The sequence below is a fragment of the Zootoca vivipara genome, chromosome 8 (genome assembly GCF_963506605.1).
Source record: "Zootoca vivipara chromosome 8, rZooViv1.1, whole genome shotgun sequence".
Lineage (NCBI taxonomy): Eukaryota > Metazoa > Chordata > Lepidosauria > Squamata > Lacertidae > Zootoca > Zootoca vivipara.
Window position 1 is genome coordinate 80,231,828 of NC_083283.1, and position 24,767 is coordinate 80,256,594.

The following is a 24,767-nucleotide window of genomic DNA, read 5'->3' on the forward strand; positions in this document are numbered from 1 at the left end:
AGATCAATTCATTGCAAACTTATTATCTTTCATGTTTATGTCAAAATTAGATTTCTTTCATGTTTGCTTAAGCTTAGAAAGTCTGTTTCATAGACAAATGGAGCATGGTTAAAATAATCAATGCACTTTGTGGGTTCCAGATATGCAGATAACAGCAGAAGGGTTTTTGTTTTGTTTTGTTTTGTTAGAATCCAGTGCATCCTTTACTGTGCAGAATTCTACTCAATTTCAGTTAGAGAAATGGAATTACCCAAAGAATTATCTCGTTCTTGCTTTCTCCTTGCATGTGTCTTTTTAACTGCTTGTCTTAAAAAGGGGAGGCGGCGGCGGGGGAACGGGGACACATTGAATAGGAAGAACATGCTCTTCAGTTTCCACTACAGAATACGTACTGGATTGCATCAGTTTGGGATTAAGCCTAGACCTTAAGGAAGAAATCCTATTTGCGTTTACTCAGGGTTAAGTCCAGTGAATTCAATGGCACTTACTCCCAAGTATGTTTGTTTGCTTATATGATTCATGGGGCTACCTTTGAAGGTGACCCGGAAACTGCAGTTAATCCAGAATGCGGCAGCTAGACTGGTGACTGGGAGCAGCCGCCGAGACCACATAACACCGGTCTTGAAATGCCTGCATTGGCTCCCAGTTTCCGAGCACAATTCAAAGTGTTGGTGCTGACCTTTAAAGCCCTAAATGGCCTCGGCCCAGTATACCTGAAGGAGCGTCTCCACCCGCATCGTTCTGCCCGGACACTGAGGTTCAGCGCCGAGGGCCTTCTGGTGGTTCCCTCACTGCGAGAAGCAAAGCTACAGGGAACCAGGCAGAGGGCCTTTTCGGTAGTGGCACCCACCCTGTGGAACACCCTCCCATCGGAGGTCAAGGAGATAAACAAGTACCTGACATTTGGAAAACACCTAAAGGCAGCCCTGTTTAGGGAAGTTTTTAATCTGTGATATTTTAATGTCTTTTGGTGTTTGTTGGAAGCCGCCCAGAGTGGTGGGGGGAACCTAGCCAGATGGGCAGGGTATAAATAATAAATAATAATAATTTCCCACCCTCCACTAGAAGATCCCAAGGAGGGTCACAGCACTATAGGATACAATGATTAAAAACAGACAAAGCGGTTGCAATTATTTTTTTAAAAAAGTAGGTAGGTTCAGGATTTCAAGCTGCTTCTTCCACAAGCTATGCTTAAGCAGGTTCTCCCCACAGAGGAGAACATGGGTTGTGGAAGGGTTAACAAGACATCCCAGGGTTGGAGAGGCGGGTCACATTGGATGTGCTGTTGCTGGGGAAATTTGCATGTAGCAAATGATTTTTTTTTTAAAAAAATATATTTTTATTAATTTTCCAATTAAAACCAATTATATCACATTCATTATTTCAAATTATACACATATATATATCAAACAAACCGAATGTTATGCCAAATCTTCTAAAGAATTTTTTATTTGGGTTCCCATGCTTCAAGAAGTTGGGGATTCCTCGCAACCGTCCACTGCCGTCTTTTTTCTAAAGTTCAAATCGTCCTCCAAGTTCATAATAATCCAGATCTTCTCCTTACAGTCACATAGATGTTTTCCACTTTCAACCGATTGTTTCCCAGCTGCTGAGATAAATATCAAACAAGGTTTCACAAATGTTCTTTCTCCTGTGTGGGTTAATCAGTCCAGCCTCCCCATAAATCTTCTTAGTCTGGAGCTCCCTGTTGCGTCGAAGCAGCGCCATCTTAAAAAGCTCAAATCACTTTCGTTTTCTCTCATAGCCATGAAGATTAACGATCTTTATAGAATTTACAGCTTTTCCAGGCAGAAGACCCAAACATCAAACCATAAACTCTTGGTAAATTAATGGATCTCCTTGCCCTATAGCTGAACTTAGCTTCAGGTCGCTGCTCCAATTCAAAGTGCGTCACAGCTCATAAATCCTCCGAACGCGTCCAGGACTCCTTCCGTCCGACTAGGGGGGGGGGGCTTTTCTCATCGGCAACTCCACATCTTTAAAAAATATGCTCAGTAACAACAGTTTATAAAGTTCAACTCACACAGTCTTTTGCTTCTCTTTCACTCCAAACAAGCCAGGACATCGCGTCTGGGAAGGTACGAAGTAACTCATATGAAGAAAAATAAAAAAAAACTCAATTCCCTTATCGCTCCGTCCCCATCAATCCTTCTTCCAGATGATATACAGCCTTTGACTCCTCTCCCTCAGCAGCATAAATTTCTCAGCAGTAAACAGCGCTTCTTCCCCTCCTTCTGAAGTATGTCCATAGTTTTAAGCCTAATTATCTTCTTTAACCATGGAAATCCCCGCCATGCAGATTAGCGTCCGGGAGTCCTGGCCCTCGTAAGTGCTTTTCAGCCCAAGCTCCCCCCACTCCATAAACAGTCGGAGTGGGTCTGGGGGCATCGCGGGCCAGCAGCCCCTCTCCGTAACCCCCGGAGAGGGTAGGGGGTTGCCATTTACTCCCCTAGCAACCGCCAAATTCCTTACGAAGGTCAGAGGGATGGAAAACAGGTCCGCCATTCCTGCCGGCGGAAACCGGAACTCGCATGTAGCAAATGATTGATTGACAGCCTTACCCTATATATGCTTAGCGAGCAGCTTTCAGTTCCACTTTTGCTGCTCCCACCCGCCCGCCCTCCTCTAATTTTAGGCGTTCTTGCATTGACCTTGCTGCGCCTCTCATGGGGTCGCTGCCCCGATCTCTCCCAGAGGCAGGGCCATCTTAACCCTATCCAGCACCGTGGCTCAGAGATCCCCCGGCACCCTGGCGCCCCCTTGCCAGCTGGAAAGCCGGAGCCACACGCTGCCCTGGGGACTGTGCCTTGTGCACCTCTGAGGCGCCCCCCCCCGACGCCGCCATGCCGTGCATTCTGCTTCTTACCCGCCACGAGCAGGACTGGCAATGGCGACGCCGGACTCACACTCTGCCAGGCAGGGCCAGGCACAGCGGGTCGCTGGAGGGGGTGGCCTGACAGGCGGGGGGGCTGCCAGCTGTGGTTCGTCTCTGAGCGGCTGCGCGGTGCTGCCATCCGGGGAGCCCTGGCTGCTGTGACGATGGGAGGCTCGTGGCCGGCTTCCCCGCAATGGCGCCCGCAGCCCAAGAAGAGGCGGGCCAGGGCGGCGCTGCCAGCGGGGCTTGCTAGAGGCTCCTCCAGCAGGGAGCTGCCATGGAGGAGCCAGGCTCGGGAGCTGCCGGAGCTCTTTCCGGACGCACGTGAGCGGTGAGGGGCGCTTGCTCCGTGCAGCTCCCCCACTCGCTGGGGCGCCCCTGAGAGGTGGCGCCCTGGCACAACACGCCAGTAGCCCCAACAGGAAAGACGGGTCTGCTCCTCCTCCATCCCAACCCCGGCAGCAGCGCCCCCTGGTGGCCAGGCGCCCTGGCGCATTGCGCCACCCAGCCCAGGCCTAGAGACGGCCCTGCCCAGAGGGTGCTTACCTACTGGCTCCCCTACTAGGCTAGTGGGAGTCAGATGTGTCCCGTTGGGGGACAGATGGCAAGAACCAATGCCTAAGCAACCACTCACGTTCAGTTGTATTTAAATAAAGTTGTGGCCAAATTAATGCCAAAAACTTAAAATATTGTGTGAAGTGTGAGTTATTGGGACCTCGGCACGCAAATATATAAAATTGTCTTATGCTGAGTCAGACCATGTGTCTGTGTTGTCAAGCAGCCCTCATCTACATGTGACACACACAACCTCATGTACAGTGAACCCACATGGTGGAGTGAGCAGGATAGACATGACAGAAGTTTCCCCCGCCCTGATCTATGCATATTCAGTTGCCTGTGTGAATCAATCATATCCATATACAAACAGTCAGGAAATAGGATTGTCTATGGAATCAAGACCCTGTTTTTCCCCACAGAATTACAATTGCACATACAGAGTACTGAAACCAGCTCAGAACATTTGCTCCTCAAGTCCAGCATCATTTGTTCTGATTGTCCAAGTTCTTTGCTGACTCTCCAGAATCTTAAGCACAGGTCTTTCACATCTACAACTGTAAGTAAAGTAAAAAGTAAAGGACCCCGGGATGGTTAAGTCCAGTCAAAGGTGACCATGGGGTGAAGCACTCATCTCGCTTTCAGGCCAAGGGAGCCAACATCTGTCCATCGACAGGTTTCCAAATCACGTGGCCAGCATGACTAAACCGCTTCTGGCGCAAGAGAACACTGTGGCAGAAGCCAGAGTGCACAGAAATGCCGTTTACCTTCCCGCCACAGCGGTACCTATTTATCTACTTGCACTGACGTGCTTTCTAACTGCTAGGTTGGCAGGAGCTGGGACAGAGCAATGGGAGCTCGCCCCGTTGTGTGGATTCGAAAACATCTCAGATAATTTCTTGAAGCCAGTCTAAAACAAAAACAAAAAAACTTCAGCACTGGCTGAAAGTTTGGCTGAATATCTCCATCCTTTTGTGGGACCATTTTCCTCTTCCCGACTCTTGGATTTCGCTCCTACAGCATTTTCTGATACCCCTGAGCAATCTGCTAATGAGCCCCTGGAGTTCTTCACCAGTGTCTTTAGTGCTAAGAGTGTTGCTCATCAAAAAATTCATACAAATGCAGTAGTGATGTTGTCATCCCTAACATCACTCCCTTTCCCAGAGTAGTAGCTGTGTTACTAGTCTTGCAGCAAAAAAGACAAAGCGTCTGGTGGCACTTCGATGACTAACACATCACTATGTAATTTATGGTCTACGAAAGCTTCTGCCATAACAAATTTGATAGTGTTTAAGGTACCACAAGACTCTTGTTGTTTTGGCTGTCTTTGTTTTAGGAGTTTTGCAGCCACATAATTGGCATTATTTTAAAACATTGCTTTGAAAAATATTTAAAGGTGCTCATCATTTTTGAAAGAGAGACATAGATGAGATTTTCAGTTTTCCACCAATTTTCAACTTTTTTTCAGTAGATTTTTTTTTGTTGAGAGGGGGATCCTCCCAGAGTAAGAAACAACTAAAGCTTCACTCCCTTAACTCTGAACTCAACCCTTTTACTTCTGGGCTATGCTCCTGTACGGGAAGCGAGTGGCGCTGTGGTCTAAACCACTGAGCCTCTTGGGCTTGCCGATCAGAAGGTTGGTGGTTCGAATCCCCATGACGGGGTGAGCTCCCGTTGCTCTGTTCCAGCTCCTGCCAACCTAGCAGTTCGAAAGCACGCCAGTGCAAGTAGATAAAAAGGTACCACTGCAGTGGGGAGGTAAACAGCGTTTCCGTGCACTCCGGTTTCTGTCACGGTAGATGCAAGTACAGTGGATGCTCGGGTTGCGAACGTGATCAGTGCGGGAGCACGTTCACAACCCGCAGCGTTCACAACCCGCAGCACCACGTCTATGCACACGCGGATCGCAATACGGCACTTCTGTGCATGCGCAAAGTGCAATTTAACCCTTCTGTGCATGCACAAATGCTGAAACCTGGAAGTAACCCATTCAGGTACTTCTGGGTTCGGCGTGGGACGCAACCTGAAAAGACACAAACTGAAGCGTCTGTAACCCGAGGTATGGCTGTAGTTGAAACACAAGTCCTGACCTTTTTTGAAAGATCAACTCCATTAGATAAATAATAATAAAAACCAGCAAAAAGCACCAGCTGTTAGAGATTAAATATGTTGTGTCACGTTGACATCTTTCTTCAGTTATTTCCATCAAAGAAGCTCAGCTGTGGTGTCTGGTTGATACAACACAATAAACCACAGCGTCTCCAGCTTTCTAGATCTACTGGCATGACAGAAGAAGCAAATATCTGGCCAAGTGGTTGATTTCACAATAAAAGGTTTGATTTGTGAGATGAGACCTTGCTGTGAATATTTGCGAGATATCCTCCCACCCATCCAGGCCACTAAGAGCCGATTCAAAAGTTTTTGCGCACTCGAACATGTGCCATGTGGGAACAGCTGAAAATAATGTAAGACATGTCATGCTGAGTCAGGCCAAGGTCCACCTAGCCCAGCATTTTGTTTCCAGCTGTGATCATCCTGTAGAAAATTCACAATCAAGGCATGAAGTGACAGCTTTCCTGCTTGGTGGTAACCAGGTCTGTCTGTAGGATCTGATATATTACCTTTGAAAATTGAAGGTTCCAGTTAGGTTTCATGGCTTATACCTGTGGATCAATTGACCTATTCTTTATGAATTTATCCAATTCTTTTCTTTAAAAAAAAAAAGGCAATCTAAGCTAATGCCTGTCAGAACATCTTCTGGCAGTAAACTTAATACAGTGGTACCTCAGGTTACAGACACTTCAGGTTACAGACTCCACTAACCCAGAAATAGTACCTCGGGTTAAGAACTTTGCTTCAGGATCAGAACAGAAATTGCATGGCAGTGTGGCGGCGGCAGCAGCAGGCCCCATTAGCCAAAGTGGTACCTCAGGTTAAGAACAGTTTCAGGTTAAATACGGACCTCCAGAACGAATTAAGTTCTTAACCCGAGGTCACTGTAATTGTTATGTATTGTGTGGACAATACTTACTCTTGAAGGGATAAAGCTGTTTCTTTGTCCATGGGACCCAGGTGGCGCTGTGGTTAAACCACTGAGCCTAGGGCTTGCTGATCAGAAGGTCGGCGGTTCGAATCCCTATGACGGGGTGAGCTCCCGTTGCTTGGTCCCAGCTCCTGCCAACCTAGCAGTTCGAAAGCACGTCAAAATGCAAGTAGATAAATAGGAACCGCTACAGCGGGAAGGTAAATGGCCTTTCCATGTGCTGCTCTGGTTTGCCAGAAGCGGCTTTGTCATGCTGGCCACATGACCTGGAAGCTATACGCCAGCTCCCTCGGCCAATAACGCGAGATGAGTGCGCAACCCCAGAGTCGGTCACGACTGGACCTAATGGTCAGGGGTCCCTTTACCTTTTACCTTTGCCTTTTGTCCACGTATTCTACTTCATTCCTGATCTTAGAAAACCTCCAGAAACATTTCCTCCCAGTTCCATGTTAGCTGCATGCAGTAAAATCCGAAATGCATATGTCACCCCAATGGCTCTGAGCACCACATGGTCCTGTCGTGATTTAGGCACGACTGAGGGCTTTTAAATGGTAAGTGGATTTCAGGTGTTTAGGACCTTGTGTGGAGCATCAATGTGCTTAGTTGCCGCTTGCATGTGGGATTATCACCTGTGCTGCTGCTTTGCAGGAATGAGGATCCTGTGGCCCTCCCTTACCTTCCAAGTTCCGAACTGCAGAATCCGGGACCGTAACTTCCGGTGTCGCTTTGCCCTTCTATGGGCACAAAAAATGGCCGCCGGCGGCTTCGAAAGTCGCTTGTACGCATGTCAGGAAGTGCGCCGACTCAACTTCCGGTGTCGCTCCGCCCATCTATGGGCACAAAAAATGGCCACCAACAACACCGGAAGTCGCGTCTATGTACTTCCGGACATGCGTAGATGCGACTTTTGAAGCTGGCGGCGGCCATTTTTGGTGCCCATAGAAGGGCAAATCGGAAAGAAAAAAATGGCTGCCGGCAGGAGAAAATAACGGAGAAAAACGGGAGACGAAGTGATACGGGGGACCACCGGGAAAAGGTAAGTAAAAAAGGGGTTTTCCCGGGGGAAACGGGGTACTTGGCAGCTATGGGCCCTCCAGATGTTGTTGGACTGCAACTCCTATCATGACCCTTAGCCACACTGGCTGGCTCTGGTGGGAGTTCTAGTCCAAGAGCATGGAGCACAGAATCACAAGCGCTGCTTTAAAGGAAGTTCAGGACCCTTGAGAGGAGCAGGGCTGTTAGATCAGCAAAAGGAGAGCACAGCTGGAGGAAGAATGACCACTCCCCACATCAAATGGGGAGCGCCTTTTCCATGGTCGTGCACAGCCCCCCGGATCCCAGTGCGGCTCCCAGTAGCATGGGTTGGCTTTGCTCTCCCCAGGCTGGAAACCTGGAGGTCTCCGCCTACCTCAGCCAGTCTGGGAAGGATAAATGCCCAATGCCTTAGCCAAGGTCTCCCTACACCTGAAACTTAATAAAGCTGTGGCCAATTTTAATCCCATAGGATGTTGTCTTGGGGGGGACTCCACCTGTCCACGCAAAGGGCATCATTAAACCCTGCAGGGGTTCCCTCCTGCATGCAGAAGGGAAATAATCAATTGTGCTGTTTGCTTTGAATGGGGTGGAGTGCAATGGTTGTAGATGGCATTTAAGAACGTGTAGGGCGCCCAGCAAAAGCATTTGGGTTCCAATGGGAGAGGTAAGCATGCCCATCATTCCCACCCCTTCAAGTCAGACAGACAAAAATGCTGAATTTTGCTAGATCATGACCTTCAACTGTGAGACACGGTGCACTGAGCTCTCCCAGCACATTTCTTCCTTCAGAGATCTCTTGGCACATCTGGTGTTACAATCTGATTTACCTTTATTTCTGAAATGGAATCAATACATTAGAAATCCTCTATTGTTTCTTTAGTTATTCTCTGATTCTGTGCAAAGCATTTTGCAGGTGCAGTCCCCCCCCCCCCGGTCTTTCATTTTTCTTCCGTTTCATTTGTATCTCTCGTACTGCACACTCCAATAAAACGCTGCAAAATGCCATTTTGCTGGGATTACATGTATGGTTGTCATCGTGTTTCTTTTGTGCAGTGTTTACCAGTGCAACATGTGCTTGTGTGCCTTGGTAGCTCCATGAAAACCACTTGATCAAGGCCATAAAGAGTCTTTTCATGTGTTGATTTACCAGTGTGCCAGAGCACATTGTGCACATCTGTAAAATACAGCACAAAAACAATGCTGATAGAACCATACATGTGTAATCATGGCAATATTTTTGGGCAATATGTTATCAATTGCGTCAGTAAACATTGATGGGACTAGACCTTCTCCAATTATAATGTTAATTGTAGAATTTATCCCAGAGATCATTGGGTAAATGGATCAATTGCCAATATTGTGCTTCTATACAATAGAAAAGGGTCTTCAACTGGTGCCAAAAGACATCAAGATGGACTTTCAAAGCAGGGGTGCCACAAGTGAAAAGACCATCTCACAAATTAAAGAGGAGTGGAATGAGGCACAGAGCAGACTCGTGGGCAGCGTTGGAAACTCAGGTGGACAAACTAGGCGTCAAATCGTGCCTGAAAACTAGGTTTGGCCCTGCAATAGTGGCAAAAACCATAAGTCATTTGAAAAAACTAATATTTACAAATACTGGTATGTTGTCAGAGACCAGACTGAGGATTACAGCTCTGATGAGGAACGGTAGGAAGTAGGAGGCAAGCTTAATTGGGATCACCTTCACTCCGAGAATGGCTGCATTGTTCTTTTGCTGTGATCATTAAACACTCTTAAACTGGTAAGGGACTCAAATTGCTTTGTCCTGCTGATGCATGGCCAAAGGGGGGGGGGGAGCCATTTCTCTGAAGCCTGACATATGTGTGTATATATATACAGCGCTCGGGTTGCGAACATGATCCGTGCGGGAGGCACGTTCGCACCCCGTGTCTGCACACGCACGGGTCACGATTCGGCGCTTCTGCGCTTGCGCAAAGCACAATTTAGCACTTATGCGCATGCGCGCACGCCGAAACCCAGAAGTAACCCGTTCCGGTATTTCTGGGTTTGGCGTGGAGCGCAACCCAAAAGAAAACGCAACCTGAAGTGGCTGTAAACCGAGATATGACTGTATATATACTCTTAACACAATATGTTGGTTTAATACAGTGGAACCTCGGTTCCCGAACGCCTTTGTTGTCGTATGATTCGGCTCCCGAATGCCGAAAACCTGGAAGTAAATGCTTCCGTTTTTGAACATTTCTTGGAACCCAAACGTGCGACGCGGCTTCCGCTGAGTGCAAGAAGCCCTAGCAACCAATGAGAAGCTGCGCCTCGGTTTTCGAATGTTTCGGAAGCCGAATGGGCTTCCGGAACAGATTTTGTTTCGAGAACCAAGGTACCACTGCAATAACTTAAAAATTCCTACTGGCACAGAACCCACATATGTTATGTCACAGCTTCAGCAAGTGCTGCAGTCCCAGTTATGTATGTCTATTATATCAAACTTCTTGGAAGAACAGACCTATGGCTGCAGCATATGCACATCAGGAAGAAATTCAACAGGTGATGCTTATTTTATCATTGTATGTATGAAATGGGAACATTGTTCTACAACTAGAATGCTAGCTCTAAATAGTATGGGTAACTCAAAGCACTTTAACAGTCATCTCTCCCCCCCCCCACAAAAAAGCCCACTGGAAACTATAGTTTGTTTAAGAGACAAAGCTACCATTTTTGATACCCTTAATAAATTACAGGATTCTTTGGGGAAAGGCAAAATGGTGTAAGAGTATTACTTGTACATGTGTCCATTCATATAACCTTTCCCTTTCCATTTCTGCATTAATTCATGATTTTAAAAACTACACATTTGTGATTTTAAAAACTGCACATTTGAAAAACGTTTGAATGTGTTTTCTTGTAAAATAACATTTTAAACCCATTTTCTCTCCAAATGAACATGTATAGATGTTTGTTAACTTCACAGATGCATTTTTATACATGCTGGGACACCATTTTGAGCAGAGAACGGCATCACAGAATTCAGAGAAGTGCAAAATGCCTATTCCCAATTAGTCTGAGAAGTTCTGATCGGATCAGTTTGTAGTGGAATTTCCAAAGCGTGAATTCTTCAAGCATCCATGGTACTGAACAGCTATACTATTTCACCTCTGAAGTTACTACGGTAGATCATGTCACAGTCCAGCACAATCAATACTGGCTAATAGGGCAGATCTATGTTATTAGTATTCTTTACAACCTCGACATACTTCATTTTATGTACAGATTGCCTATGAAAACTCTGGTTTATCTCTTGTCTAGACAATGCCTTACATGGTCATTCAAATTAATAATGTGCCAGAATTATCTTATGCTTAATGCAGCTGCTCTCAGTATTGACTCTGAAAATTAAATTTTCTTCACCGCCTTATTGACAGCTGGGTCTCAGGCATATTTAATGTATCGGAAGGCAATGTTGTACTGAATGTTGGCCCTACAAGCAGGAGCAAAATGTAGATAGCTAATCATCTCCCTTAAAAATCTAAAATGGTATTTAACTATATATGCCTTATGTACCTGTGTGTGAAATGCTACACATAAAGGACAATAATTGTATTAAATATCACAAATAGCAGCAAGCATTCAAGGTAGGGATGTGCAGAGGTACCAAGATTTGCCTGTTTTGTTTATTTATTTCTTTTAAAAAAAACCTGATGTGTTTTGAGTTGCTCTGGCTCTCTTCGCTTCAGTCTGTGTTTTGGTTTCTGAGCCATTATGTATAAAAACTGTGCTTCCCCATTTGCCATAATGGGGAGTCTAAAGCTAAAGCTTTTGGCCAAAGTGGATGAAATATGCAAGCCCATGAGTGGATTAAGCCTGTCAAACTGCAGACAAATAGGTCCAGGTTTTTTATTGGGGAAATAAAAAAAGGATTCACAGGGATATCTGAATAAAGTGCACGTTTTGGGAGCTCAATTTAGGGAGGGATGTGACTGTGGACATTTCTTACTGCTTCCTCTATAATGGCATAAAGCAGGTTTGCTGTGTGTGTGTGTGTGCCTCTCTACCACACATTACTGGAGTGTAACCCACAATAGATTTCCACTGATGGCTTTTAGCCCAAAAAAGATTTATCACCCCTAGCATAGAGACCTTCTGACCAAAGATAAGTTATCTTCCACCACATCCTAACTTTCTCCCTCGTCTCACCCCAGGACACCTTTAACCACAGAGGACTCCGCTGGATCAAATGGTCTCCTGAAGCTAAGGCGTATTTCTATTAAACAAGTTATTTAAACCAACTGATTCATCTTGCCCTAGATAAGAACGCTTGCCCAAGAATAAACAGTGGTTCTTTATGATATTTCATGCATTACAGATGTAATAAAATTGAGAAGCTTTGTAATTTTACATTTGACAATGGCAACACTGCTGTCAGCTAAAGACTATTGCCAAACTGCATAGCAATTATACTCTCCAGATGTTGTTTACAGAACTGATTTGTAAAAGCCAATTTGTTTGCCACGTGTGCAGATGGTCAGACATTACATAAAAATGTGGACAAGTTAAAGAACAAATTCTTGTCAGCATCAGCAGTGAATCACAAGCAGCTGAGGAGCTGAGGGGCCTCAAAGCTTTTTTCCAGCCATAGAAGAGCATAATGGTATGCAACATTAGCTTCTGTGATTGGCTGACAGTATGAAGCCTCTGGATTGGCCAAGGGTGGTCATATATACAAGGAGCCTAGTGTTGTTATCAGAACAGACTTCCTGCACTTGGAGTCCATCTCAGTTCTTCATCCTCACCATCATTCTAGAGTGAATTCACGTCTCTAAGTATAGCCCCAGGAACCGACTTCAGGGAGACTTGGCTGATGATGAAGCACTCCAGGTCGAGATTGCAGTATGGATAAATATTGTCCTTGCCAACTCTTAGCAGTTCTGAAGTATTCTTTGACTCAAGTAAGTAATCAAATATATACCATACTGCAACAGCCTCATATTATAGATTATACCACTATACCCCAGATTATACCACTATAGTTTCATTCTTAAATCCAGTAAGTCCAGGGTTGGCAGACTCAACAGTGCACAGGACTTCTGTGCCTTTAATTGCCCTGCTCTCTTTTGAGTCTGGAAACCTTAAAGAGAAACCAGAAGACCCTTTGCTTGGAAATTAAAGAAAGGGTCTGCTGGTTTCTCTTTAAGGTTTCCAGACTCAAAAGAGAGCAGGGCAATTAAAGGCACAGAAGACCTGTCCTCTATTGAGTCTGGCAACCCTAAGTAAGTCCTGCTACTCTTCACATGCTCCATGTGTGTGGTGTGAGTGTGGGTGTGTGAGGGTGTGTGTGGAATACAAATTTTCTTCTTCAAATCCATCAAATCTTTAAAACAGGGTCCCTTGGATCCTACAGTTGCTAATGATGGATGAGATGCACTACAGAAAGTGCAATCATGCCATCCAGGAATACTTTATGCTTGATTTCCTCTGAATGTCAGCAATTCTCGTTCTTTTATTTTGTTTTCTTCCACCTAATATATTTTTGTTTTCTTTTGCGAGGGATGGGAGGGAAATAAAAGCCAAGCAGGCGAGCAGAATATTCAGACTGCTAGGAAGAGGCATGTGATGTTTGGACACATACAGCTACATTTTACGGAGACAGATTGTTAGTCCATGCGGACCAGTCCTGTCTACAATTGGCTCTCCAATGCTTTAGAGTTTAGAACCATGTTTGTGTGTGTCCAAAACCCTGGTACCTGAGCTTCCTTGAACTGAAACCCCATAGGATTGAATGTGGAAATCATATACATTTCACTGTTATAGCTTCCCCCCATTTCTGTTGGGAATGTGATTTCATTTGCTTGTTGGTTTTGCCCAGATCTTCTATCAAAAGCACATGAAAGAACACACACGAACTAGGTCTATTCTAGAGAGAGTTCATCAATATTAAATTAGACGTAAACTCTGGTTTTTTTCTGGATTTGAAAAAGAATGCTTAAACGCCTGGGTGTTCTTAATACCTACAGCTTGTAAATCAGCATCAAAGGCAGCCCTGTATTGAGTGCATTACAGAAATCAAGTCTAGAGGTTACCAGTGTTTGAGTCACTGTGACAAGCCTGTCCAGGAATGGTTGCAACTGACACATTAGCCAAAATTGGTAACAGGCACTCCTAGTCACTTTCATTATGTGGTCTTCAATGTACAGTTGTACCTTGGTTTTCAAACAGCTTAGTTCTCGAACACTTTGGCTCCTGAATGCCGCAAACCTGGAAGCGACTGTTCCGGTTTGTGAACTATTTTGGGAAGCCGAACGTCCAAATTCAGTCGCCTGCCATTTCATTTTTCTGTAAGTCCCTTTATTCCAGAGACCCTTGTGCAAAGTTTGTGGTGCACAAGGCCCTTGAGGGCTGGGCCAGATTGTAGCGACCTAGGGCGGCAGGTAGGAGGCTGGTCACTTTTGACATTCTTTGCGCTATGAGTAGCAAGCTGAGGCTAATTTGCTGGTCCGCTTATGAGGAAAGACTCTTTTCGGCAGCATTTCCAATTACATTTTTTGGTGCACTGCATTTGAGCGAAGTGATGCTGGAGTCAGCACAGGGAAGGGCTCCTAGGGGCTTGCTTTTGCAGGGTGTTCAGCTGTCTGATGCTGAGCTGATGCTCACTATTCACGATTCAAAAACTGACCAGTTGGGCAGAGGTGCCTTGATGAGGCTGCCTGCCACTGGTAAGCCCGGCCCTTGTCCAGTTAAGGATGCCAAGAAATATCTGTCACTTCGCCCACATGGGGACGGTCGCTTTCTGGTTCACGAGGATGGGTCCTTATTAAGGAGGCATCAATTTGCTGCAGTTATGCATAAGGCAATCGCAGCATGCGGTCTGTCGGCCAGTGAGTTCGCACCTCATTCCTTCCGTATTGGGGCAGCTACCACCCCTGCACATTGGGGCCTGTCCATTGACAGGATTAAGGATCTGGGCCGCTGGAAATCTGAAGTGTACAAGGGTTATGTATGGAAGCAGCGCACACCTTGGTCTGCACACCTTGCGAGTCTGGATAGTTGGGCACAGCATTGTCCACTGGGCTGGCAAGAGGGCGGCGGAGTCTGGATTCGGATGCAGGCTCGGGTTCCCCGACCACATGAGCGTCTCCTGGGTGTCCAGACGAGGAATGTGTTGGAAGGAGCTTCTTCCAGTGGTGCTGCAGAAGGCATGGGTGCAGCAATGGTGGTGCAGCAGGGCGAGAACAACCTGCCAGAAGCTCCCGGCATAAGCCTGCGGACCCGCATGCAGGAGGACTTGGAGGAGTTGAAAGCAGCTCTTCTTGGACTCAACATTTTCTGGTCTCAACTGCTGCAGGAACTGGAATGGAGAGGAATTCGTTGCCCAGCTGCCACCGAGAGGGCCAGGAGGCGCGTCCAGAGCGTAGTGGCCAAGAAGGTTCCGTCACCTGGGCATTACCTTCTGCAATACATCCCTTTACAGGCTTGATGGAGTTCATCTGTCTGTGACTGGGAATGATTTGTGGCTGACCTCCGTGTCAGCAGGGTTAAGGGATTGGTTACAGGTGTGAGTGGTTGGCAGCGAGTGCAGGCTCGTGTGGTGGATAGGCTCCGGTTCAGGTGATAGGGATGGGGGAACACTCTCGCCATCCCTATGTGAAGGGTATTCTGTTAAAGGAATCCAGGGACTCAATGGTTTGGTCAACCCCTGAGAGGGGGTTGTGCCCATGCCTGAGTCCAGGGGGACATGTGGGTGACAGACATAGCCTGCTCCCAGCTTTCCGCCTGTCCGGGTGTTCACCCTAGGCTGACCTATGCTGGTGCCCTGGGTCAGCGCTGCCTGCAAGGGTGCAGGGAGCCAGTCGAACCAGAGCCTATGCAACGACTCACCTGATGTAATCAATAAAGTTGTGGCCTAAATTCTGCCAAAAACCAAACCAAAATTTGAGTCTTGTCTGAATTTATTTAAGGGGGAGGTTGAAAGGTCTTAACACGTAAAATCTTAGTAGGTGACATAGCTGTGAGAGGGCATGGATGTGACTAACATGAAGGGATCCTGCACTTCTGAATTTGTGATTACACTACTGCATGTGACTGATCTGTGAAGCATTGCCCCCATTTGATCTCAATTTAATTCTCCTTCTTGCATTTTTTTTTCCAGATAGGTGATCCCATGCAATCAGATATCACATAGTGACCTAGACCAACAACATCCAGAACTTACCCAGCACTTTTCCTCCTGCGCTCCAAACACTTTATAGGTGTTTGGCACTGAGACAGTTTTGTTTTAATGCTCCTACTTCACCAAAATCATTATTTTCCACCTCAAACTGGAGAAACATTAGATGCAGCCCTACATGTATCCAAATATTTAACTGATCTGCTTGGGAACTGATGTAGGCAAATAATGTTTTTGAATAAAACAAAAATAGTAAAGCAACGTGCTTTTCAGTCAACCTGCCTGGGAACATGAAAGGCGATGTTCTGCATGCCAAGCTCCAACAATAACTCGCTAACATAAAGCTTTCCCATAGCTGATTACTGAATTTGTATGAAACAATTGTTGGACAGCCCTGTGCAACAGGAAGTGTGTGAGCTCTGAAATAATATTATTTGTTTGGATTTTAAAAGCCACGTGACTTAAATCTGCCTGAAGTGAAACTGCTCAGAGGGAAGAGCCAATCTGACTGATTTTCTGTAACGGAAGGTGGAATATTCACGCCAGCTCAACTGACAGAGATAGGAGTCTGACTTATGCAGCTCATTGTTAGAGCTTCGATTGAGAAATGGGGGGGGGGGCACAATAGCAAGTATATAATTAAACAAGCAGACACCAAAGAGAGACATCTTCAGCAACTGCCAAGATTGAAGTGCCACATGGCAGATTATGAAATTTAAGGGTGGAAGAGGAGTAGAACTGTAAATAAAGCTTATGGCATTGTACCTTGTGTTTACACAGGTGTGATGTTAGCAGTCTCAATGCTTTTCTTTGACATGCAGGGAGCATAGAAAGGGGGGTTTACAATAATGGCCAGAAGTAAATTGGATTGTTACCAAAGCGGTGCATTCTTAATGCACACTTCCCATACATATCACCCCTTGCAGGATTGGGCCATACAGTTATCCCCACAGAGGAGAGACCCCTGGGATAAAGCTAGCTTTTCTAAGCAGTGAGCACATGGCCTTTCAATTACCAGTTTCCTAATTTGCAAAGCAGGGCCTTTTTCTCACACAACACCACACTTAGTGGTTAGATTTGATTCGGGAGAACTCCGTACCATAAACTCCTGGGCTAATTCTTCAGGCAAGAAATGTGGGCTTGAACATGCAGCAAATTCAGAGCACATTGCTTGCTGTAAGCCAGTCAGCAAAGTAGTTTCAGGATTGCTAAATCTTGAGGGCAGATGGATTTCTAGCGTACGATGATGTGAGCAGGAAAAAATTAAGAGGTTCCTCATGTGCTGGCTAAACAGCAGTGATCAGATGGCACCTTCTTGTGCAGTGGGCACTAGCACGCTTTCAATTAATATGCTCATGGTCAATTCTGTCCTCAAAAATATGACAGAAGATCTATCTATCCCAACAGTTTGTTTTCAATAGTTATTAGCCAGATGTTTCTGCAAAGCCCACAATAACAGGCATGAAAGGCCACCCCCTTGCCTTAGAGGCATAATAACTCAGAACCTGGAGGTGCTATTTAAATGAGGCCTAATTAGACATGGAGCTAAATATTGCTGGGGGTGGCAGGCCCATGGCAAGCTTGTCTGAAACCCGGGTCCAGCAGTCTTGTCATAGCTGCCAAGTTATCCCTTTTTTAAAGGGATTTTCCCTTATGCTGAATAGGCTTCCTCGCGAGAAAAGGGAAAACTTGGCAGCTATGAGTCTTGTCCAAGAGATGCATCACCACAGCGCCAACACCTAATCTGATCTGATGCTACATGCTTGTTATGTACTGAGCTGAATCATAGAACAATAGGATCCAGAATCAGCAGTCTGATTGGTCCGCAGGAGCCACCCAATCCAACCCCAGGTGGAAGTGAATCCACAGCCTGATTGGCCTGCAGGAGCAGCCAATCAGGCGGCTGGCAGAAGTGAATCCGCAACCTGATTGGCCTGCAGGAGCAGCCAATCAGACTGCTGGCAGAAGTCAATCCACAAACTGATTGGCCCACAGGTGTAGCCCTGAAGTAGCCAATCACGCAAAGCCCATTGTGTAAATAATGTATATAAGCAGATGTTTTGGGAAAAGGGCATTCTTCTTCTCTTCTCCTCCTTGATGACTACGAGCTGAATAAAGAGCATGAAATTCACTCTCGACTCCGAGTATATTTCAATGTTATTATGGAGTAATGCAGGTCCAGATTTTACTATTTCAGCCTTGCATGGCTTTCTTTGGGCCATTAGGTTCTAGCTTTTCTGCGAAACACAGGGCATTCTTGGCATAACACCATAAGTCTGGCAGGGCCTCTGGGTTGGCTTAGCACTCCGAGGCCTGGAGCAAGTGGGGTGGCGTGTTGTTGCTTTTTACTTTATGCTAAACGAAGGGGTTGGTTTTCACCAGGACTAGAGTGTATGGGAAGGGCAGGTTTGACCCTCCCGTCCCCAGTTACAATCCTGATTAAAGTCTCCCTTGCTTCCATTTCCCTATTCCAATAGAAAAAGGTCAAGGTTAAGGACACCTGATAGTTAAGTCCAGTCACGAACAACTCTGGGGTTGTGGCGCTCATCTCACTTTACAGGCCGAGGGAGCCGACGTTTGTCCGCAGACAGGTCGTGTGGCCAGCACGACTAAGCTGCTTCTGGCAAAACCAGAGCAGCACATGGAAACGCCGTTTACATTCCCGCCGGAGCAGTACCTATTTATCTACTTGCACTTTGAAGTGCTTTCGAACTGCTAGGTTGGCAGGAGCTGGGACCAAACAACAGGAGCTCACCCCATTGCAGGGATTCGAACCACCAACCTTACGATTGGCAAGCCCAAGGCTCGGTGGTTTAGACCACCGTGCCACCCACGCCCCATTCTAATAGTGGGAAGGGTTAAATCCAGTGCTGTGGCCCATGTGAAAATCAAGCCCATTTGCAATTAATTAAACCAAACCAATAAACCAAAACCACTGATTCGGGGGCCAATGACGCATTTAGTTGGGCCCGAAACCGATGTCCCATCACCACATCTTGAGGCAACAATTTTTGTAAGTTTATTATGTGTGGAATGGAGAAGCACTGCCAGTCACTTCTGACTTTCATAGAAACTGAACCCAACTAACAGCTGTAAGAACTCTAGAATCCTAGAACTGTAGGGTTGGAGGATAGAACAGCAGCGGTTAAGGATACTGTCCTGGGATGAAACAGGGGGAGTGAGTTAAGGTCTGGTGGATCTATGGCTCAGTCAGCAGGTTCTCTCTTTTTTTTTTAAATGATTTTTATTGATTTTACAAACAAAACTACACAAACTACACAAACATACAATATAATACTGTCCCTTCGTTCTCCCTCCACCCACTGGTTCACTTCTGCCACCAGTGAAACCAGTGTGCTTTGAGCATCAAAGGGGTCCATTGTAAGTTGGGTTTAGCCTCCCTCCTCCCCCCTCTTCCCCCCCCTGCCACTGAGAGGACAGGAGTGGAGGAGTTCTGAGGATTGGTTTCCCCCAGCTCTTTCATAGATATACCTTGACACAATACAGACATAAACATAATAGGGAAGAGTTTTAACTCCCCAATTCTTATTACCTTAACCTTATACTTGTGACTTCCTCGGTGGTCTTCCTCCTGGTTTTCCTTAAAACAAAATCTACAGTCAGCAGGTTCTCAGCTCAGTCAGACTATTCTGGCACAACCCTCTCAGGTGGAGCTAAACCGGCTGAGCCAAGAGCACCAGAACGCAGGCAGGCATAAGCCATGAAAATGGGCTCTCTGTGGGACTGGTCAGAGTGGTAAAAGGTAAAGGTAAAGGACCCCTGGACAGTTAAGTCCAATCAAAGGCAACTATGGGGTTGCGGCGCTCATCTCGCTTTCAGGCCGAGGGAGCCAGCGTTTGTCCACAGGCAGCTTTCCAGGTCATGTGGCCAGCATGACTCAACCACTTATGGCACAACGGAACACCGTGATGGAAACCAGAGCACACGGAAACACCGTTTACCTTCCTGCTGCAGCGTTACCTCTTTATCTACTCACACTGGTGTGAACTGCTAGGTTGGCAGGAGCTGGGACAGAGCGACGGGAGCCCACCCCATCGTGGATATTCTAACCGTCAACCTTCTGATCAGCAAGCCCAAGAGGCTCAGTAGTACAGACCACAACATCACCTATGTCCCCTTTGGTCAGAGTGGACTTAGACTAAGGTTACCAGATTTTTTTTCCCCCAATGAATCCGGGGACACTTTAATTAATTAATTACTACACATTCGGGACGTTGATGCTGCAGAAGTGGCAGAGGGGCGGCCTTGACCTCAACTGCCACGTTTCCCCTTCCTCCAAAGCTTCTATCTCCTTTCTCCATGAGCCTGGGCAGCCCCTGGATTGTTGGTTCTTTGGTGGTGGTGGTGAAACGGTATGCGGTGGGTCAGGCATGGAAGGCAGAGAAGGAGGGCCGAGAGCAGCGGCAGCGGCGAGGCTCAGGCGGCGTGATGCCTCACTTCCCATCAGAGCAGCTCCAATCCCATTCCTACTTGCATGCCAGCTGGGAAGGGAGGCTTCCCGTTGCCTAACTGAGAGATCCCTGGCCCGCTTGTCCTTGCACGCAAGGAGGAGTTGGGAAGCTGCTCCGATAGGCAGCATGAAGCCTCCCTTCACAGCTTAGTTGCTGGGGTCAGGGAAGGTGGAGGCAGCCCGGAAGCTGCATCTTGGAGCCCCTGCACCACCATCCTATGGGGACTTCCGAGCAGCTCCTGAAGCCAGCCAGAGCCAACTGCTCCGGGGTGCTGAGACTGCCACTGCTGTGTTTCCCGGGGACATTAGATGAAATCCAGGGACATTCCGGGGATGGTATTTGTCCGGGGACTTATTCACTAATCCGGGGACTGTCCCCGGGAAACGGGAATGTCTGGTAATCCTAATCAGGATGTTTATTCGGCTTTACGCCCATCATAAAACACAACAGCTGGTAATCCTAACTTAGACTGGATCTAACTCCACTCAGCTCGGTCACATGACCTGGAAACCTAGCAAATCTTATGCTGTACTTCCATCCCTTCACACCAGCTTCGTTCCAGTCTTGTTGCCCCCCTCCCCACATTGGAGGGTGAACGTCTCTAACAGGGACCTGCTGCACTAGTGGTAAATTTCCATAGGAAGACTCCATGGGCCCAGGAAGTTTTCCACAGCAGACTTTTGCCTTCCAGTGCCGTGAGGCCAGTGGAGCAAGGGATGAAATGGAGACAAATAGTTAATAAGGATGCCCTGCTTTCCATTTCATTGCATGAGCAGGAGAAGTAGGGATTGTGTTTTCAGCCTTGTAAGTTAAATTTTTTATACCTACATGCAGAGAGGCCCCCCAAATGGTGAAAACGGCAAGAATCTGAAAATTACCTGCCCATGATGTTAATAAATTGTGGAAAGAAATAATTTTTGCATATATGCTGATCTGTGGTCTGTTTTTAAAAAAGCAAAACTTCTAATGTCTTATTGGTTAATTATCTGAATATGGGTGCAGTGAGTCTAAATAAATAAATAAAGACAGACAGACAACCCGGGGTTTAACAATAAATGCTTTCCACAGCTTTCTGTGTTTTAAGCAAACCACTTGTCATAAAAGAAAACATGCTCACTAACAGAGCACAATTAAATAAATGGTAATAATAAAATCTGATTGCCAGGAGTGTTGTGTTTCAAGATTATCTGGACGGCTTATAAAATGTTTTATGGAAGGGAAGAATAAGGTAAAAAAAAAAAGCCATATGCCCCAGCTAAGTAGATAAACACAGGTAATATTATTCTATTGGGTGGGATCAAGCGTAGCCAAAGAACATACAAATAAGTATCAGTTGCTTTATCTTCTGCTCCTTTGTCCCTTTTGTGTTCTCTCCCCACCTTTATTGTAAAATAGATTTTAAAGATTTATGTCCTCGCTGCAAAATAATACCTTAGACTTGTCTTGATAAAATTATGACTTAGACGGATTCAACTCAGACAGGCCTTGCATTGGAAAACCTGCCACAACAAATTTTTATTCATAATTGTTATTGAATAGCAAAGACAGATTTAATTATCTCCATTATTGACCCTGTTTCAAAGCAAGTAGGTTATGTTATAAATCCAAGCATTATTGCCAAAGAGAAAACTAAAATGTATAAATTCAGAAGCTGACCTATGAGTGGGCTTCCTTTCTATTTATGCTATTGGAGAACTTTCAAAAGAATTTTTTTTTTTAAGTCCAGCATTTTCCTGACTCCCGCCAGCTCATAAAGGTCTTATAATGAAACTCCAATCTATTCCCACATATGAACCTATTTGGAAGATAACCACATTTGAATGGTTCAGGTTTTGAAAATATTCTACAATCCCGATGGAAAGCGCAGGTATGTAAGATATGGTTGTGTGGGATAGTTTTCACATTGGATATCAATTAAGCAGACAGTTTAGTCCACAATGCTGCGATCCGGCTCAATCCATTCAATTACCATCTTCTGAAGTAAAACCGTGCTGTGGAAAGCAAGTAAAATATGGAATCATTATTTTATTATTTCATATTGAGAAATAATGGATTATGTTGGCATTGGTGAGTGGTGCTGAGTAAAGGACATTTCCCGAAGCACCCATGTTAAATCCGAACCATCTCTTTCTGTCAGCTTGCAATCCTGAAATAGTACCCTGTTATCTGCATTGCTATCACTTAATTCAATTATTTGTGGCTGAGCAGTTTATTTTATAAATATTTTATCACTCACCCTGGCCATTGTCTTCAGTTGGGTCTTGAAATTTCATAGTTCTGGTATAGGCCTGACTCGGTGTTAAGAACGCCTCACCAAAACAGTCTCCGTTATGTTTATAGACACCTGAAGGCATTACAGTGTAACTGCTTGAATGAAATAGCAAGATTATGCTTTTAAGAGAATGCAATAGGGCAATACAATATATATTCTATTAGCTACTTGTATTCTTGGTGAGCTGCTTTGAGATTCTAATGGAAAATGGAGGGAGCAAGGTTCAAAATTGACCTCACCCCTCCAAGACACCACACCCTACATAATCTTACCAATAGGGAATAAACCATGTGGTTTCACTTTTTGTTGTTGTTGTTGTTTGTTGTCGTCATCTTATATATTTAGCTGCCTTTTTCCATGATGGGACTCAAAGCAGCTTACACCTAAAGATACGTACCCCTTAAACCATAGACAAAGCAAAACAATGCTTAAGAAACAATTAATTGGATGGGATGCCAGGAAACCAGGAATTATGTTCACATGTGTTGGGGGTGTACAATTTTTCTGGAAAAGGGTGTCTAAGGAGATAACAGAAATAACTGGGTTAAAGCTGACCAAAAGTCCAGAGGTAGCATTATTATAAAATTTACGGTGGGGTGGAAGGTTCGCAAGCTATGAAGGACTTGCTCACAAATTTATTGACAGCTGCACAAATTATGATAGCTAGGAAGTGGAAGGGGCAAGCAGAATATAAAATGGAAGAATGGTATAAAGGGATGTGGGATATAGCTATTAATGATAAATTTAACACAAGCCATTAAGGTAAGATGGGGGATATGCAGGAGAAATGATTTTGAGGAGATATGGAAGGTGTTTGTAGAATTTGTACTGTTAAAACAGAAAGGGGTCAAACCATCGCAAGAGGTGTTGAAATTTTGGGAAGTTGGATAGTTACAATGGCATGGTCTGGGTGGTGGGGTGCACATTTTTATTTATATTTATTTATTATTACTTTGTCAAAAAGAAAAAAAGGGAAAAAATTAAACACATGGAATTAAAACTCTCTCTGTGTGCGCACACCATACAAATAATTACAATGAAACCAGCACAGCATCAGCCCTTTCCTTAAAAGCTGCCAGTTCCCAAAAGCCTGTGAGAAGAAGAAACTCTAGTTTTACCCAGAGTAGACCTACTAAAATTAACAAACACAACAAAGTTAGGTTTTTTTTTAAAAAAAAAATGTTGAAAAGGGAAAAGACTCTGGCAATCCCAGCCACCGATGAACCTAATGTGTTTTGATTGCGTCTGTTCCTAATACATCTTTCCGTTTCTCCTACTGATGACTGCAGATATATGAGTGCACCTCCCTTCATATCAAAATACACATCCAGACTGTTCAATAGGGTAAAGGTAAAGGTACCCCTGACCATTAGGTCCAGTCGTGACCGACTCTGGGGTTGCGCGCTCATCTCGCATTATTGGCCGAGGGAGCCGGTGTATAGCTTCCAGGTCATGTGGCCAGCATGACAAAGCCGCTTCTGGCAAACCAGAGCAGCTCACGGAAATGCCGTTTACCTTCCCGCTGTAGCGGTCCCTATTTATCTACTTGCATTTTGACGTGCTTTCGAACTGCTAGGTTGGCAGGAGTTCAATAGGGTATGTATAGGTAAACATGATTGAGATGTGCATTCTGATGCTGTAGAAACACACTTATGCATGTGGACTTTGCTGGATCAGGGCACTAGTATTTTGTGTGAAGGACACCATGCAATCCTGTACATATATTGCAATGCGGGTTCACCATCATGGTGAGCACGATTTGCGGTGGGGGCTTAACAAACCACTCCTGAGTCCAAAGGTGGGGGCATGAGTGGTCACTCCTCTGTTGCTGGGCAAATTTGGATGTTGCGATTTCTGAAGGTCAGCCCCTTGGGTTTAAAAGCCAAGGAAAGGGGTGTCTCTTTCTCTTTGGCTGCTTTTCGGATCCCCACCCTCCCTCCGCTGTTTTTTAGGCCTCTGTGTTGACATTGCTGTGCCTCTCATGGGGTTGCCTGTATTCAGGGGCCTGGTAGGTATTTTTCCATTTGGCTGATTGGCTGGTGCCATCTGGTTTTTGCCTACTGCATAGCAAATAAGTCGCAACTTGTAAGGTTGGCAGTTAGGCATTGGTTATTGGTTTTATATGGGGTCTGTTGACTTCGTTGGCCCCTTGTGTAAATTCCGGTCAGGAATACAGGGGCTCTATGCAGTGTCCATAACCCCGGTCGGGGGCCAGCAACACGCATAAGCCCCTGGGAGCCTGAGGGGAGAGGGGAGAGCCTATTGCACCCGACTCCCTGTCTCTCCCTGTAGGGTTTCCCCTTGTTGACAAGGCGAGTTTATTTCTGTCCTTAGGTGACAGTTGGAGAACCAAT